The sequence below is a fragment of the Chaetodon trifascialis genome, chromosome 9 (assembly GCF_039877785.1).
Source record: "Chaetodon trifascialis isolate fChaTrf1 chromosome 9, fChaTrf1.hap1, whole genome shotgun sequence".
Taxonomy (NCBI): domain Eukaryota; kingdom Metazoa; phylum Chordata; class Actinopteri; order Chaetodontiformes; family Chaetodontidae; genus Chaetodon; species Chaetodon trifascialis.
The window spans coordinates 7,273,121-7,291,987 of NC_092064.1; the positions used below are offsets into that span (position 1 = coordinate 7,273,121).

At 42.7% G+C, this 18,867-nt stretch overlaps 1 protein-coding gene across 1 annotated transcript in view; it reads right to left on the reverse strand.

Moving 5' to 3' along the window:
• Nucleotides 1–18,867, reverse strand: part of LOC139336031 (calsyntenin-2-like) — a 249,561-nt gene that overhangs the window by 102,131 nt on the left and 128,563 nt on the right. The gene's annotated exons all lie outside the window — the stretch shown is intronic.

An 18,867-nucleotide genomic window follows, 5' to 3' on the forward strand; every position in this document is an offset into this window, starting at 1 on the left:
TCCTAGAAATCTTCTCTGTCTGTTCCATTTCTACGACAATACGTGATTTGCTTTGCTGTAACAGCATGCATCTGACACTATGTATCTATATAACAGAGGCTGAACCGTGTCAGTCGCTGAGGCGGCAAAGTGAGGAAGGCATCAAGCAAACATTTGCACTTACTGCTCCTCTTGCATTACAAAATCATACAAAAGATATACTGAATGTGAAATTCAAAAAGAGAAAAGCATGTTCCTCAATACTGGAAGTTCAACTTGCAACTTTAAGTTGCAAACAAAACAACGTCACAGGGCTGGCATAAAGAGGCTTTCACAGAGTTTTTCCCTGGTTCAGTCACCTTGGGTAATTTCTGATCTTCCTTTAGACTATGTAATGTCGTAAACAAAGGATGATGCCGACAGAACTCAGTAGCAGAAGCTCACACTGGAAGATTATAAATAGATCATTTTCCCAGTAATGCACCGTCGGTGTAATTGCTTTTGTGAAAAACACCAAGGACGTTCCTGCTGCTGCCCCCCCAACATGTAGACATTCTCCAAAAAACAACATACAGCACAATTGAGTTACGCTGGGCTCAAATAAAACTATGACGCCTCAAAGTCACCCTTGTTGAGAGATATAGAGGAAGAAAATCCATTTAAATCCAGTGTGAGCGGCTGACAAGAGCAAAACAAAAGAGTCAAGAGGGGGCTGACATTTATTAGCAGGCTGCACAAAGAAATGGTCCATTTGTGGAGTAGGTGAGGCAAGTTTTCTCTGTTCTGATTTTTTTTTTCTTGTAGATTTGATGTCCCCTCACGCTTCCACTAGTGGGATTTCAGCAAATCACTTAACGCACCCGGCTCACACTCTGACCTGTGACAACTAATTGCACTGATATCACTTAAGCTAACAGCAAAGACTAAATTGGATTCCCAAACAGCTTTGTGTGTGCATTGCTCCTGGCAAGTTCTGATAAGAGCAACTTTATTTTCTCCCACCTTCCCCTTTCTCTCCCCTTTCATCCTGTTTCTGTCATAATCTCCTTCACCTCACCACACCCGCCTCACCCTCCCCTCGTGTTGGGGCAGGGGCTCTGAAACGACAATTTGCCCGCAGAGGAGCTATAGGCAAAAGTGATAAAGAAAGGGTAGAAAAAGGGAAAAGGAGAGCAGAAAATGAGAGAACAGGGAGGGGGTGTTGACACTGTCTGTATGCTGTAAAGACTCCCCCCTCTGTATTGCCTGAACAATGACTTATCAGAGTTAAATGGGGCCCCACAATATGGAGAAGCATGGCTTGCCGCGGAGAGCAAAATCCTAAAATGGCATTGAGCAAACGGTGTGTGGCGGGGAGTGACAGAAGATGCAACAGTCTTGATGTGCTGCTTCTCTCAATGGTGCAGCGCCGTACAAAACAGGCAAATGGAAAATCCATCACCGCTGGAGCGAGAAATAAATCCAATATACACAGGCAAGTGCAGAAGCTTCCCATCAGGGAGAATATGCTGAGGATATGCTGATGGCGCACGCCCACAGCTGAGGCTGGGTGGGCTGACATGCTGCTTCTGATTTAATTGTAGCTGGTGGGGGAGCGGGGAGATGGGTCAAGGTGACCGCAGGAGGAGGACCTCCCTCTTTTAAGACTCAAATGAACACTCAAACAGCTCTGGGGGGCAACAGCTCTGTCGCTTTTTTCCTTTTCATACGTCCAACTATCAGTTCTCTCCAGACCTGACTGAAGTGTTCTGCTACCCGCAGAGATGCAAAGATGGCTGGTGGAGGAGGGAGGAACGAGGGTGGCAGCGCCGGCCCCGGCGGCAGCGGAGGAACAGATGTTGGGCGGCTGGCACTTGGCAGAGGCAGAGAGCTCACAAACGCTAATTACTGCGCTAAACTGTTAGCTAAATATGTGTCTCCGTGTCACATTAGGCTTTTAAGAGGTAGATTTATGGTCAGAAGGAACTCTGTCTTCTTGAAGGGGGGCCATTTAAAACTAATGGATGCAAACTAATGGATATGGATGCTGCAGTGCTGTTTCTTATTAGTCTATTTGCTAGGTTATCATCAGTGTTTGGTTATTTGGCTTAATGAATTGTTTTTAAGATCTTCAGCTCTCCATGCAGGACGTCTGAAACATGTTTAATGACTATGAGCATTACACACTTATCCAGTAAAACTTTGGTAGTAACTTGCTTGACTCTTTAGACATGTTCTATTTGTCTCATTATTTCCTCTACCTCATTCTCTGCCATTGTGATTGCTAACTTTCCCTTTGGGCATCATTACATTTTCATTTAATCAAGTCTAAATTAATGACTGTCTATTAGTCAGTGGGAATGTGTGCTCAGGACCTAAGCTGCTGTCCTGTCGGTGTCAGAAGTCGTGCAGCGCTCACCACCTCAAGGGAATCTGGCATCCGTCCACACTCGACTATCTTTGAGGACACAGAGCTCATTATCAGTGAAGGCAGAGATGCTTTACTGGCAACAGTGGCCTGTGTTTGCAGAGCTGGAGGAGTGTGACAAAGTATCAGGGGCCACAGCGCCCCGGGGCCCCAAGTTATTATCAAAGCTGACAGAGCATCGCCGATGAGCTGCCTGCACCCGAATATACAGACAAGCTGCTTTTGCTGAAGAGGCGCTCTCGCACATAAGTGCATAGATATGCACGGCAGCTGTTTACTGAGCATCTGAGTGAGAAGTCAGAGTGGAGATATCAGGCGGAAAACAGTCGCACCGCTGAGAGGAGGACTGAGATATGAAGGGAGATGAAAGGAGGAGCTGGGAAGGATGGGACGATGGCTACTGCCTTAGGGCAGCTCAGATCTCCCTACTGGAGAATGACCAAAGCACAGGCGCAAATACGCACACTCACATTTACTCAAACTGTGCCAGCTCGGCAGCTCTAATCAGAGCTGACATGCCTTTCATCCTCCTACTGTTGGAACACACACCACAGACAGCAAGTAAATGAGATTACTGGATATCACACTGTTACTGAACACATTCTGGACCAGGCATCAGTTTGCTGGCACTAAAATGTTTGCACCCACATTATCTTAACATTTTCACTTGCCATTTTTAGTAAAGCAACCCTATTTGCACAAGAGTTGCCGTCTACTATGTGGTTTACACAGTTGTCATGATTTCAGCTGCTTTTCCAATTTGGATTTGGCATGAAATTATCTCTTGTATTAGTCACCCACATAACCCGCTAATTCTCCCTCTCATTTGAGTCAGAAAAACACAATCACACATCCACAAGCACTCTGGGATACATGGATACACACTCCTGTCACACACTGCAACCCTCTCAGCTGCAGTGCAGAGATAGACTGTCAGCCTCATAACTCTGCAGAGGGCCGAAATTGAAAATGCTGTAATTATGCTCTTCATGAAATTAGCCAGCCGAGGAAAAACACAATTGAGAAGCTGTCCGTTCAGGAGATAAGGATTAATACAAATCAAGCCTGCATGTTCAGACTGGAGCACATGAAACCTGGAGTGGTGATTGTGTGTGTGCGTGCGTGTGTGTCGGATGGGGAATTTTTAATTAAAGACACATTTTCTCAACAGGGGTTTGGAGTGGGAAGGGTGTGTGTTTGTGCGTACAGCAGAGTGAGATGTGCGATAGCCACCCCCACCCCCCCATCTCCTCACTGTTAATTACATTAAAGGCTTCTCTCACAGAGTTAATGGCATCCCGCTGTCTTTTAAACGGAGTGAACACCCACCCTCTGTGTGTGTATGTGAGAGTGGTGTCAAGCGTGAGCGGTGGAGGACGGGACCTGTCCATCAAACTCTCATGTCAAGACACAATAGGGCGCTGCTGGAACCCCCCCCCCCCCCCCCCCCACAAAAAAAAACCACACAAAAAAACACACAAAAAAAAACAAAAACAAAAACACGACAATCCTAGTCATGTATTGGATCAATTGTGATCTCCTCCCATAAATGGTGTCTGCGGGTGGGCCCTTTTTTTTTGGTCTGTTTCCTTCTAATGGACAGTTTGACACTTATAGCTACCAAATATATGTTTTGCAGCAAAAGCATGAAAAATCACATTTTCTATTTCATTTCTCCCTCATCATCTGCATCCTGATAACAGTGCTAACAATGGGAGAGGTGTGGGTGGAGCAGTCAGTCTGTACAGCTTTCGAACCCTTAATATTAAAGCTGATGATGCTCAAGCTTATGTTTCACTGTGACTTTAAGTCCCTAATATTTGTGAACTTCCTTCATTTCGTCAGGCTTTAGGGACTGCTAACCAGACACTGAGTAGTACTGCCCATGGTTAATAAACTGATTTCGATGCATAGAGTTCCCCTTTAAACAAGCAAGCTGTGCAGATGATTTCACTTATTTCCACAGCTGTTTTTCTTCTAGAAGTGAGTAACATGTGAGTAACAATGAGCAACATCATAAAGTGAGGGGAATTAGAGTAAGTCTAATGCAGAGGAGCACCGCTGGCAGCAGCTTTCGGCCTGAATCAACATACCCATGCTTCTAAATCTCCTCTGTCCAGGCATTTCAGTGGACAGCGGTGCTCCGCGTCCTGAAAACATCAGTGCTATTTTGTCGTAGCAGCTTGAAAGGCCTGTTAGCTCTGCCAACTCTGTGCAGTGCCATACACCCACCTCCTCCTATATGTCAATAAAGTTAATCACAAACCCCAGCAGGCGACGTGTCAATTACTTCAGCCTGGATTTGGAGCAGAACCAAATCTCTGCTGTGCAAGCATCAAACTATCAATAACAAGCTGGCATCCAGCGCAGCACCAGCTAAAACATTACACTAAACACAAACACTTCAGTCTAATCAGATGGCTACTTGAGGGTCATGTCTACTTAGAAACAATTGAATCAAGCTTTTCAACTCATGAGCAGAAATGATCACAGCAGTGACAGTGGACTGTGGGCACAAAATTATGGACTTTCCATTTCTTGTTAATTTCAGGACAAGAAAGGTGACAAGGCTGACATTTTAAAATGAATCTCACTTTGAGACTTCAGCTCCATGAAGTGTTCATTGTGAAGAACTTACATAATGCAATATAAGGAATTCAGACTGAATTATGAATTATGTTAATATTTGAACACAGCCTCAGTTTACTCTTTAAAACCGTCTTTGTAGAGTCTTTATAACCCTCTGTTAGATATTTCCATGTCATTTTTAATACTGTGAGGCCACATTCTTATTGTCTGTCACCACTGAAAAGTCCACTGTGCACAATGACTGGATTTAGGCCATTTTCAGTAAATCTAAGCCTGGATTACAGATTTTTCCCTTCATTATTCTTGCTGGATTACATTTAGATTTTGTACAATTATACTATAGTCTGATCCTGATAACACCCAACCCCCCCCCCCAAAAAAAAATACAAGCACAACTCTTTCCTTTTTGTCACATACAAAACTTAATTCTGAATATTTATATGCTTTGACTTCCAAATAAGGACGGGCAAAGAGAAACAGAAAGAACAGAGATAGAAAAAAAAAAAAGTAATACATGAATAAAACACAGTTAGGGCAATTGCATTAAACACAGAGAGAAATCAATAGTTTCTATTTTCCAATTCTGTTCATGGAAATGGCCTCAGGGGAGAGCATGTGTCCTTGTCTGAGCAAGGCCAGTTAGAGTTCAATGTGTTCAAATATCCGTATCAGAGTTTATGACCCCCATTAATGCCTCTGAGGACATTCTGTGCACAGCTGAGCTACACAGTGAAACAAAGAGCATTGCCTCGCTGCCACCCTTTGACCATGGATAGGGTTTATTCGATGTAAGGTCAGCAAACGCACAACAGAATATAGTATATAGTGTGTAGAGTATGTGTAAAATTAACAGAGAGCCTGCTTCTCTCCATAAAAGAAATACAACCTGGGACGTATACGCAACAAAAAAGACCTGGTAACATTGCATGGAGCAAACTTGGACTGGTTTTGTTTCACCAATTACAGTACATCAAGTCAGCTTTATTTGTTTAGCCCAATATCACACTGAACATTTCAATGGGCTGTAATGGGCTGCGACTGTATGAATGTCATAGCTACATTATATCATCAGTGACAAACTTTAACAAAAAACACAGTGTGGAAAAGTCTGTAGATGTCCACAGTTAGCTTTTTTTCTCCTTTTCAGCCCCTCCATCCACACACACACACACACACACACACACACACACACACACACACACACACACACACACACACACACGGTGTTCCAGTGTGTACAGGAAAACTGAACAAACAAAGCGATGACAAGCTCATTCTGTGAGGGCTGGAGGCTGCATGGCAGAAAAGCTAAGAGGCCAACCTTTAAATGTTCTTTGTGAACGTGTATTTACGTTGATTTTACATTACAAAACAATTATTTTATCTCCGCAGTACAGCAGTTTGACTGCTGGCTTATAGGTAATATTTAATAAATTACTATTTTGTAATCATTTGGCAGGAGCAGAAAAATATGTTAACGAATCATGAATTCAGCTCTATTGAAAGGCAGTACAGGTGATCAGAGAACAGGAAGGGACTGAACTGAGATTTTTGGGGGGGTAGCTCCAGTCTGCATGTCCAAGTGTCCTTGGGAAGATACTGAACCTCAAATTGGCCCTGATGGCAGTGTGTGAGTGAGTGTGTGATTGGGTTGTAGCATGTGTTGGAAGCTCTTTAGACTAGAAAAGTCATATAAATGCAGCCCATGTACCATTATCTGCCTTTCTTTGTGACAGCCCATTCTCATTGTCAATACAACCGATCACACAGCCGTAATGAACATCGACCTATGTGTTCAGTTTTATTTAATATTAATTCTGGTAAACATTGTTAAATATGCCGATATTCCACGTCATCTAGAACAACACAAGAGCATTTTCTGATAAGACGTCATTTGTCCGTGCCCTCCAAGACTGTTAGACATCACCGTTGAAAAAAGAAATCAGTCTTTGATGTGACGATGCTTTGGTTAAGGTTTGGTTAGTCAGGTCTTAGGAAAGATCAGAGTTTTTCATGGTCACAGGCTGTCATTTGTCATTTCTAAATGGTTGTCAATCTTCAATCTTCAAGAGGATGCGTCCTACCTGGAGTCAGGAATCAGCCTGAGGGCAGACAACTGGGGAAGACACCAGAGTGCTCGAGTAGAGATATAGAAATAGCATTCATCTGCTGTTGCTCATAAATGGCTTTGGTTAATTTCTGTAAACTTAAATGAATGAGATTAAGAGAAGGGTGGACCTGAGCAGGCCAGTGGAGTGATGGCATAAAACTAGTCGAGCTCAACAGAATTTCAGGTAAGGCTTCCATTATTTTCATGTCTACTAGCAACCAAGGCATTTAGGAAGAACATGGAAATTCAAAGTGCTTTGCATAAGATAAAAAGACAAAGAAAATGCTCTGGGAATCACATTTTTTAAGCCCTTTTGAGATATAACCTTCTATAATAAAGCCACTGAGGGCAGGTGAACCTTTTCTCCAGCTGAACAGGAGGACTTATTAAGATTGTATCAAAGGTTCATGTTAACAGCATGATAAGCTGAATAAGACCTCAACCAGAGAATGGTCAGCCCAAGGATTAGTAGGCATAATAATAAATCCATCATTTGAAAAGAATCCCTACCGTGAATGCTTGTCCTTATATTCTTTACATTCTTACCACAAAGCATCACCCACGACCCTCCACAGAGCCCAGTGGAAGATTAACAAGCCCCAATTCCAGATCTCTCTGATGAAATAATTATGCCCGCTCCATATTACAAAGTGCCACACTGCCCAAACACAGGCTGAAATCCTGCCATTAAGCTATCGATCATCTCATCGCATGCCGGCAGCTCCGGCAGCCAAGGCCAGCTGTTCACCATCATCACCACTGAGTGCTACAGGCTCAGCTCCAGCCACACAATGGATATGGCTCCACTCAGCCTGCTTTAGTCTGCTCATGAGTCAACAAAACCTGGACAGAGGCCAGCATCAAGGCATAAGGCTTTGTCCAGTGCAAAGATTGATGCTGAGTTATGTTTCGATTTTTGTAAACACTACCGAAAATGGGGTTAGCAGAAAATACTACAGTACTTTCATGGGGTCATTATAGAACCATAGAGGCATCAAGTCCCCACTGACCAAAACACAAAACGTATGCTAATCTTGTTCTGGCTCTATTAGGGGATTTGAGGAGGAAACAAGATCAAAATGTTGATGCTGCCTCAACACAGCCTCCATATCTCTGGTGTATTTTATATGTAAATTGCTATCAGTTACATCAGCCTGTTTAAAAGCTCATGCAGGCACAGTGTCTATGAGGCAGGAACCTATCATTTATAGTGGACTCTGCGGTAATGAGTGCATTAGGCTGATGGCGCAGTGAGAGTGTGGGATGGATGAGCTTGCTGTAGAGCGGCTGCAGCACACTGTGAAAGACGACGTCCTGGGGTGACACTTCTACTGCCGCTGCTAGCAATGTTTGCCTTCAGGGAGGAAGACAGGAGGAGAAAATCGAGGACGGAGGAGAGCAAAGAGGGAAGAGGGAGGAGGGAGTGAATACAGTGAGGCCAGACGTGTACAGTATGTCTGAGAAGAGCCCGAAGAGGAAGATGATTCTGTACTTATTTCGAGGAAAACTTCAAACAGAGAGGATGCCGCAATCATGGCGTACATGAAACAACAAGACAGATGTGATGGTTGAGTTATCCTGATAGCAGCTACGGCAGACAGATTTCTGCCTCACAAAGACTTACAACACTATTCAATGTCTTCTTTAAAATGTCTGTTTCATTTCATTAAAGTACAACTCATCAAGCCAGTCAAAAATGGACTCAGGTGTGTGCCACTCAATAAACAGTAAACAGTTCCTTTGAACCATGACCATGATTGTTCCTAACCTTAACCGAGTGGTGATGAAGCACCCCTAACCTCAGGAAGGGAATAATTTGAACCCATACAACGTTTTTCTACCCTGAGCTGATTTCTTATTCTAATCTAAACCCTCATCTAACAGACGCATTTTTGTTCCCCTGAACACAGACTAAAAATGCTTAGAGGCAAAATGTTTCCCGAGCTCTCATTGGAGAGAAGTTTGTATTATGGGAAGTTGTGAAAAATGACTCGACTTTTTCCACCCAGGTCTTCTGGCACCAGTGGGCCACCATCGCTCACTGATGCTGTTCAAATTGGGCCAGGGACCTAGGAGTGAGAAGGTAGGGCAGCCTGTGCATGTGTGTGTGAGGGTGTGTGTGTGTGTCGGATTGGTGTGTGTGTTGCATTGGAGCAAGTGAACAAAAGGTAAGAGATTATGGGAGCAGCAAAACACAGCACAAAATCTTTCTGTCTTTCCTTTCTACACCTGTTTTTCTACAGCTTGGTGAAAGCGTGCGCATGTGTGTGTGTGTGTGTGTGTGTGTGTGTGTGTGTGTGTGTGTGTGTGTGTGTGTGTATGCTGTAGAGAGAGAGGGAGGCCACGATCAGGTTGGAAACATTGATAACAGCTCGGCTGATTTGGCCTCTTGCTGTTCCTACACCTGTCTCCTCTCCTAAGTAAAAATGCGTGCGTGCGTGCGTGCGTGCGTGCGTGCGTGCGTGCGTGCGTGCGTGCGTGCGTGCGTGCGTGCGTGCGTGCGTGCGTGCGCACGTGTCCCTGCGGTCTCCAATCTCTACTGTGTGTTGTCGTCACTGCCTTTCACCCCTGAAAACCTGCACAGACTGAAAACAGGCAGTGATTGGCTGGCCAATACAAGCAGGAGAACAGCTCTATCCCTCCTATCATTTATTCCTGTCGTTCGCCCGCCGCCATTTCTCAAATTCAGGCTCTTATTAAGTGTCTGTCATCTATGCCATTTGTCCGTGGTGCTGCATTTCTCCATTCCTTCATTTGCCCTTCATACAATTCTTTCCTCCTTTTTTCATTTGACCTTGCTGGAGAAATACTGCCACGTATTTCTACTCTGAAATTGTATTTCTATCCTTATCTAACCAGGTATGTTAACAAAGGACACACTGGAGGGGGCTGCAATAGAGCATTTAAGAGCTGTGTCCTCCTGATGGAGGCAACAAGCCTCTAATCACAAGCCTACTTCCTCTGCTTTACTCCCTCATTTTCTTCGCAATAAAGCCAGGTATTTCAGATGCTGACAAAAAAGTTGAGACATGTCTGTCACCACTATCTGCATCAATTTGTGAAAACAGGTCACCAAAGTCTTTCTAATATCTGTCCGTTTTGATACATTTTCCATGTACAATAGAATCCAAATGAAGACTTGTTAAGACTGCTTGTGAACTCGAATACCCCCTGCCAGTGGCGGTTCTAGACACATTTTACAAGGGAGGACAAGGAGGGGACAGTGTTTGACCAGAGGGGCACAGTAAAAAATGGCAACAAATGATATTTAAAGATTATAAACTTTATTTTACTTCACAATCATACATCAACATTTATTTTGTTCGAGTGAGTGCAGGTGCAAGAGAAGTAGGGCCATAAAAAATGAAAAATGGAAAATACAGTACAGGGTACAAATACAGGGTGTCACAGGCGTGGCCAAGGACATGTCTGGGTGGCACGGTGGCTTGGTGGTAACACTGTTGCCTCATAGCTAGAAGGTCCCCAGTTCGAATTCCACTGTGGGCCCTGGGCGTGTCCTCCACCATGCCTATGGTGCCTGCTGCTCGAGGAAAAATAAGGGGCCTTTCTGTGTGGAGTTTGCATGTTCTCCCCGTGTTCACCTAAAAATACCCCCACTAAAAAACATGCAAGAAGATCAGCACCTGACCAATGGTGACAAAGAGGAACTGGTCCTCGGGCGCAGGAAGGACTGACCATGGATGGGTCAAATAGCAGGAAAGAATTTCACATATGCATGGCATGTACAGTTTCCTCCTCAACTCTGCATGTTGTGTGTAAAAAATGTGACGAATGAAGGCAATTCTTCTTCTTCGTCTACAGAGGCATGGGCCTCCCTAGCAGGGGCAGGGCTTGCGGACAGGCAAGCCAGGCAGTTGCTTGGAGCCCCCAACCACTAGTGGGGCCCTGGAAATTGTGCATTTATGTGTGCAAAAAACAAATTTTTGTGGCGTACACGGGTGGGGTGGGGGCCCCAGGGATTTCTTGCTTGGACCCCCAAAAGACCCTAGCAACGGCACTGCTCCCTAGGCCTCCGTGTAGAACCGGCACTGCCTCCTGCACACTGATGTTCATCAGAGCTCACTGTGTTCTTCCTGTCATTTCCACTTCACTCCCAAATTAGTCATCTATCGCTCTCTTTCCCGCCTGCTTATTCTCTTCTGATCCCTGGCAGTAGAACCTAGCTGGATCATTCAGTGAAGGCCCATGGGACGTCAGACTGTACTCTCCTGCTATTTAAAACATAGCCACTGTCAGTGAAAAGTGATTAAACCTGGCAACACAAAGAGGGCCTTTTACCTTACACCTTTGAAGTGATTTGTGATTAAAACATTTTCTCTTGATGGATCAGGGGTCACATTTTCCGCTGTGTCGCTTCTCATGCTGCTGCTCCACTTTACAAGAAAGTTGATTACCATTGTGGACCAGGGCAAGGCTGAGTTAAGCCTGGAAAAATGCTTAGCTTGCATGCAAAATATCTATTCCAATGACACAGATACAATTTGTCTAAATGAATATTTAAATATTGAAGTTAGTCCCCACACCCCATAATGTTGACTAATGTAGCACTGACAGAATGATTAATAAACCTTGTGAATTGGTTTGTTAAGCAGTTTTCTGTGGCTGCTCATATCTATGCAAATGTTTCACCAATCAAACATTGTTTATGAAATGTCTAGGCTTTGTAAAAACAATGCACTCTGTTGAAACAGAGTGTGTGGACTTTTTGCTGCTTGCACTGTTATTTAGGTCATTCATGTAATACTCACCTACTAAAGAGGCAACTTTTAAGCTTCCAGCCTTGAGTGGACCATTAAGTCCTTACAGGATGTGGCATGGAGCGAGTTTTATTCACATAATGCAACATTACCTCAAACCATGACCTCTATATAATCCAAAACGAGACTGATTACTGGATGATAGATGGACTGATGGTCCAAGTGATGGGTCATTTAACCATCGGTAGGTCATTTCCATCACAAAAGCTTCAGAAATGTTTAGAGTAACCTGATTACTGTAATGAAATGAAGCGCTTCAGCAACCACCTGACATACCAGATGTGGCAGCATAAACTTACTGTGTAATTTTCAGCTTGTCTTTCACATATATGCAGCATATCATATGCATCCTTGCATTCATATTGGATGATTACAAACCTCACAATTTACACCTAATGTCCACTCACGTTCAGTGTCAATGCAGGAAGTGTTCCCATTGTGCATTGCAGTAAGGTGGAAGGTAAGGGTGTGTGTGAGGGTTTGCATCCTGTCACAAAAGCTGCTAATTTTGTCTGTCTGCTGTTTGGTACTGGGCAGGTAATACACGGTGATTTTTTTAGAGCTATAGCTGAAAACAGCTCCCTGCTGCCTGATAGCCATTCTGATGGCAATGAGAGTGAACCAAAACAGTAAAGCTGCAGGATGTAAAGCAAAACAATGACCTAAATGTTCAAAAGCTCTGTAGAGCTAATGACACCTGCAGAATTGGTGATACTTTTCACATTATACATAGTCATTTTAATCCACTGTAATATGCAAATACTGAATAGTAAAGCTTTAACTATACCTTAACTTAAGTTTTATCTGTGCAATCACAATCTTTCCCCAACCTTTACCATACTACAGGTGCTATGAACAGATCTTGTTGATATTGGTCATTTTAAAAACACTGTGATTGAATGTAATAAGAGGGGTTTCAATATTCTTGGATGATTTGATTAATCTGAGAGGGATTAGTTAATTTATGATTATCTCTTCAGTGTTACAGTTGATGTATAGTGAACGTTTAATGGTCAAGGATAAACGTACAGTGAAGCTACTTTTTTCACTCCAGTCTGGAAGGTCTGTGCATTTACCACATTGCTGTCCCTTTCAGATTGTAGAGGAACACACGGGTCAAGTTGAAATGAGGAAAAAGCTCACACAGATGAAATTGTTTAACTGTATGTAAAAGAGGAAAACAACATTGAAAGAAAATAGAGAGCACTGCACACACAGGCACCAAAGGTACGACAGGCTAATTGAGAGCAAGTTGATGTGTGGGGTGTGCTGTAAATAATGTATTTCCAATAACCAACAATATTTCAAAGCAAGCCAGGCCTAACCAGAGAGATGGACTGTATTGGAAAGTGTGATAAAGCACTATAAGGATGTTATTAAAATGGCACTGTGGGGCTTGGTCCCTCTCTTTGACCAGTGTCATACAGTATCAGAGCTAATCAAAATTTGTGCAGAAGATGCACATGTCCTTCACTCCACTCTTCTGATACTTGACACAGGCTTACATGACACTTCTAACCTTTCAGAGTCCATTCATCCCACCCACAGCTCGTTACTCTACTATCTACTTTCGCAATCTCCTCCATCGTTCTGCCTGTCTGTCCTCCATCTCAACCAGCTCCATTCGCTTGGTGCACCCCTGCCAGAGAGCTAATTAGCGTTAGCACTTTTACAACCCTTACATTATCTTTACTGCAGCATCTCAGTACGCCACATTAACTGCAGAATAGATGCTGTCAGCTGTTCTGGAATCAGCCACAGCAAAGCTGAGCCACAGGGCCTGTGCCACTCAATGCCAGCACAGACAGATAATGTCAAAGGATCAGGATCGTTCCATGAGATGAAGTCAAGTGCTAACTGCCCATGTAAAGCAATTATCCTTGCTTTGTCCGACGTATATCAATCATATAGTATATTCCAAAAGTATATTAATGAATTATATCGGTTGTCTATTTTACAACAAACAAAAGTTCTGCTTGCATTCACTTGTTTCTCAGTGGGCTTTGTGTGTATCTTTGATGATCTTTCCATAACAAACATTATGCCTTTTCTTACACATAAAACATTATGTTCAATTTTAAAAAGTTTGAATCCTGCATCTTTTACATCCATGTTTGCCACAAGTCTTCTTCTTCCATGCTTCCATTTGTTGGTGCATTGCTGTGTTTCTTTGCGCATTACAGCTGCTGACTGTCAATCAAAGGAATAGCAGAAAACTGGCTGCAGGATAGTGGAGTCCTTCATCCTCAATCCTCTTCAGGAGGCGTGTGTGTGTGTGTGTGTGTGTGTGTGTGTGTGAGAGAGAGAGAGTAAGTTGATAAACTTGTGTGACAAGTACACACTGTTGTTTGAAATAACCTTTAATTTGCACGTGTGTGCATAAATGAGAACCCATTCATAAAACATGGCACTCTGGTGCTGCTAATGGTCAAGAACTCCATAGAGTACCTTTAAATAACAGTATGAACATAATATATCCCCTGAATTTAAGGAGAAAAAAAAAAAAGCTTTGAAATACTCTGAAAGCTTGGTACTGAAAGTGAGGTCTGATCTCTCCCAAATCTGTAGGTTCACTCGCCTTTAAAAAACATATAAAGACTCTTCAAGCAATAAACAGGAAACACATCCTTTAATTCTATGAGAATACATGTAATTAATATGAATAACGAAAGCTCAAAACATAAGTTTGAACATTTATTGATTAAAGTTCGAGTCTCCCTAAACTATTTATGACAACAGCAGCCCATCTATCAAGAGGAGATTAATAATGGATCATTCTCTGCCTACAGCAGATGATGAACAGTGGATGAAGTCTTGACTGCATGCTTGTTGGACGCTCTTTTGATGCCTGATCAATATTGAAAGATATAAAGAAAAATGCTTTGTGCATGTAAATGTATCTTCATGGCAGCCATGTTGTTTTATTTACAGGCTTGAAAGATAATATAATCGGAGGGATTTAAATGATGGGCCAGTCTGCACAAAGTGTCACTGTCAGTAAATCGTTTCACTCTTAAGGTATTATCACACCAGCCAATTTGGGTTGTGCATCCCCTGCTCACTCCAGCAGGGTGTGTGTGTATGTGTGTTTTCACTCCTGCTTCTACACTCCACCGCATTTCTCTGGAAATCTGCGCGTGCACATGTGTGTACACTTTGAGTGCGTCTTATCCCCCATTCACCGTGAGCTGGCTGAGCAAATTGATACTGCTCTGGGATTTTTGGCGATCTGTAAGTCCGCTGTCACGGTGATGAGAGCAGCACAATGACGGCGGCAGTGCGGTAAATGTCAGCATGTCAGCGAGGAGTGACACAGAACATCCCAGCTTGGCACGTGGGGGCCGTCTGCCTCAGCCGAGCACACACATGACAAGGCCAAAGTCGTTCAAACAAGAATAATCCCTCCTCATGTACGGAACCGGGAATCACATATGCGTGCACACACATGCACAGATATACAAGTACAAGAAGGGAAGACTTAGATGTACCAAGAGCGAGTTTAAACATGGGCTCTAACACTGTGGTGTACCAATGCTAAATCAGTGAAATATCAATAATACCTGTCAGGAGAAGCTGAATTTCAGTTTCACAGGTTGTACATTTGTTCTGAGTGAGTGACAGATGTGTGTGTGTGTGTGTGTGTGTGTGTGTGTGTGTGTGTGTGTGTGTGTGTGTGTGTGTGTGTGTGTGTGTGTGTGTGTGTGTGTGTGTTTGTGTGTAAGAAAAGAAGTAGGCATGCATATTCAGGTAGCTGTACACACGAGCACCTCTACCTGGAGGTGTTCTCAGTCCTGTCACTCTGTGTTTCACTCCGACATGTACACAGGGGTAAAGGTGTTTGTGTTTGTCAATGATGCAAGACATTCTGGGAATAGATGTGTGTCCTTGTGATTTCGAACAGACAAGAGCTAAAGATGCACACATGCACAAAGATGAATATGGAGTGCGTAGAATCGGAGGGTTGTTTGCTTGGATATGTGTGTTGACTGATGCTTCTCTATGCTTTTTAAGACACCGAAGTTCCCCTCTGACAACTACAGTATTTCATATGTTGTTGCAATTTTTGTTTCTGAGATTATTCACACATTTTACAAGGAGGCTCACCGAGACCTCTGATTTCTACTCCATTTTGAGTCCAACAAGGTATGTTTTTACCCATGCTAGTGACAGTGTTTCTGACATCGGTTATGCTCTAGGTAACAGTAACGATAAAGCAGTTTTTCTCTGCAGAGTGCATGAGAACAATGTAGTTCCTAACACTATAGCATCCATGTATACATCGCATGTCACTACTGAAGGCCTTCCATGAATCCAAAACATACTGGATTAGACAAGAGGACACAGTTGGAGATTATTACTCCCTTCGGGTATGTAAAATTCTCAGACAAATGAATCCACATTGGACTAGAAACACTGTTTGTCTCCAGTAAAACAACAGTATCAGTTCTCTTCTGGTGAAACTGATGCTGGCCTGAGAAAAAGTACTATATTCAGACAAAATCACTGGGCCTGTCCACATGGTATTAGTGCAAAATCCCATCTGGAATTGCTCAGGTTCCCCAGTGTATTTTGAGTGACATCCCAGGATTCTTTTTATCCAGGATCGGGATGAACATCAAATAGGTCTATTTCATCACTCTAAACTGGATCAAATGACAGTTGTTGTTGAAGTTGTTGTTTTTTGTTAAAATAATTTCTGCCATAAGACAAATTCTCCATACTGGAAACACTAAATACTATGATCGTATTGTGGGATAAATACAGCATATATGATGCAAATGAATGATCTTTCAAATGTGTACATATTTGTACACAGGCACTCCACCACAAGTGAGGTGCCAATTCCAAAAGATATCTGTTTGAGGTGACCATTTCTTGCATAATTTTCATAACACATCATCTCACAATGACACACATCTCTCTGTCTCAGTCTGCACACACACACCATCACTTCTTCCACAAGTTTCAGTGCCGTCGCCGCCATCATATTCCCTCCCGACCCTCCCCAAGGACTGTTTAAATAATTAAATGTGCTTTCTGCTCAGTGTTCAGCCTTGATACCACTGATGGAACATGATAACAGCTGTCTCTGTCTTTGCATGCAGGTTGGAGCAGTATGAAGAAGTCAAGGAATCGACAGTTTTATCCTCCAAAGGACACTGGGGAAAGTGTGGACACGGATGGGATTCATTGCTGGGAAGTTCTGAGTAGGGAGCTGTCAGAGAGTCTCCCTCAGTGGGGTGAAGGAGAGTTTGGAAAGAACGATTTGAGTTTGAATTTAACACTGTTTCTATGAAGGTTTGGCCCACGATGGTTTGTTAATGATTACATTTCAGGCTGACATATCAAACTATGAATCATCTTTTATTGATAATCACATCTCAGCTGCTCAGAGTGGTGAACCTCTGATGTGATGGATATGATGCTGTTTAATTCATGACATATTTATGGAGTAATTGATTCATCATGTCCTGAGTTGATATCAGAAATTGGAACAGGGCATGATAAAGTTACATTTGGATTGATCGCCGTCTGCAATATGACAACTGACACTCATTTGTCATTTCATTTCTAAAGTGATTTCTCCCCTGTTCACTCAAATTACTGTAGTTATTGGAAACATGCAAACAAACAACACACACCTCCATTTATAGCAGGAAAGCACACTGATATGACGGAAAGTGACACCCAGTGTATGACCCATCATGATGAGTCAGACTGACAGAGGTGGACAGTTTTATTGTAGTTGTAGAATAGTAGTAGGTTAAATGCCTAATGCTGTGCATTTTCTACCATCAAACATGAACTAAAATTTAGAAAATACACCTCAAAGACCAAGTTTTATGTGGGCATTCCCAGTCATATTAATTTATGCTGAATTCAAGAAGAACCACAGTTAAAATTGATCAAAACATTGGTATTGATCAAAACCTTGTATCATATTCCCAGCCAAAGACTGACTGACAATGTTAATAAAACTAGTGGGCAGATGAGTAGAAGCGAGCACGGAGGAGAAAGAGTATCTGAATCTCAATAACCTAGTGAGGGTGAGGGTGAAAGGGAGATGGGGAGCTTGATTGATTGAGTTAGGGAGAGACGGGAGGGTGAGACAGAGAGAGGGATGCTGCAAACAAATCAGGGAGGGAGGCGAAGAGAGATACAGGTGGATTACAGTCTAATCCTTGCCTCTCTCAGTGTGCTCTTATTACATTAGAGCAGAGTGAGAAACACAGTGCCACAGGCTGACCTTCTCTAACTCCATTTCATTCCACTGGATCAGGCCAAATGATTTGATCTGAGCTGCGCTACCCAGAGAGAGGAAACGCACTCTACTGTACCCGCCACTGTCGCAACGCTATCATCATTCAGCACAGATTACACGTCACACATGACAGGAAAATGCCCATGCAGGAGATGTACCAATAATCACACAAGATGTTACTGTTGTAGCTATTAACAGTGACCTTTGCTTTAAAGATATTTCAATACAATCCATAATCCAATCCAAAGTTCATCTGTGTTCATCTGCGAAACGCCACCAGAAAATATGTAATTTATGCACATTATGATTAATCAAAGTCAGGAAACACAAACTCTCAGTTTTCTGTTTAGTTTAAAGGTGCTTCTCATGAAATTATTAGTCATATATTATACCTTTCTTTTACATATTTAGCTTCTACTTCTTAATTTTCTAAAGTAAATGTTTGCAAACTTAAGACCACATCTTTCATTTCAGCCTTTCTTATGAAGTAAGTAGAGTTCTGCATGTACTGTCTTTCGCTCACACCCTCACTCAGTAATTCTTTTGCAGTTTTCACTGCTTTTAGATAAAGGCTTTGGGACATTGCATGCATTTGTATATTGTTATTTTCAGGATGAGTTGGGGTATTCAGAAATGCCCCTCATCTGCATGTGAATGGTCCTGTATTATACATGTTCTGGGACATTTTTCTGAAAGAAAAAACATTTGCAGTTTGAAAATATTTGGGGGGTTTTGCCCATGG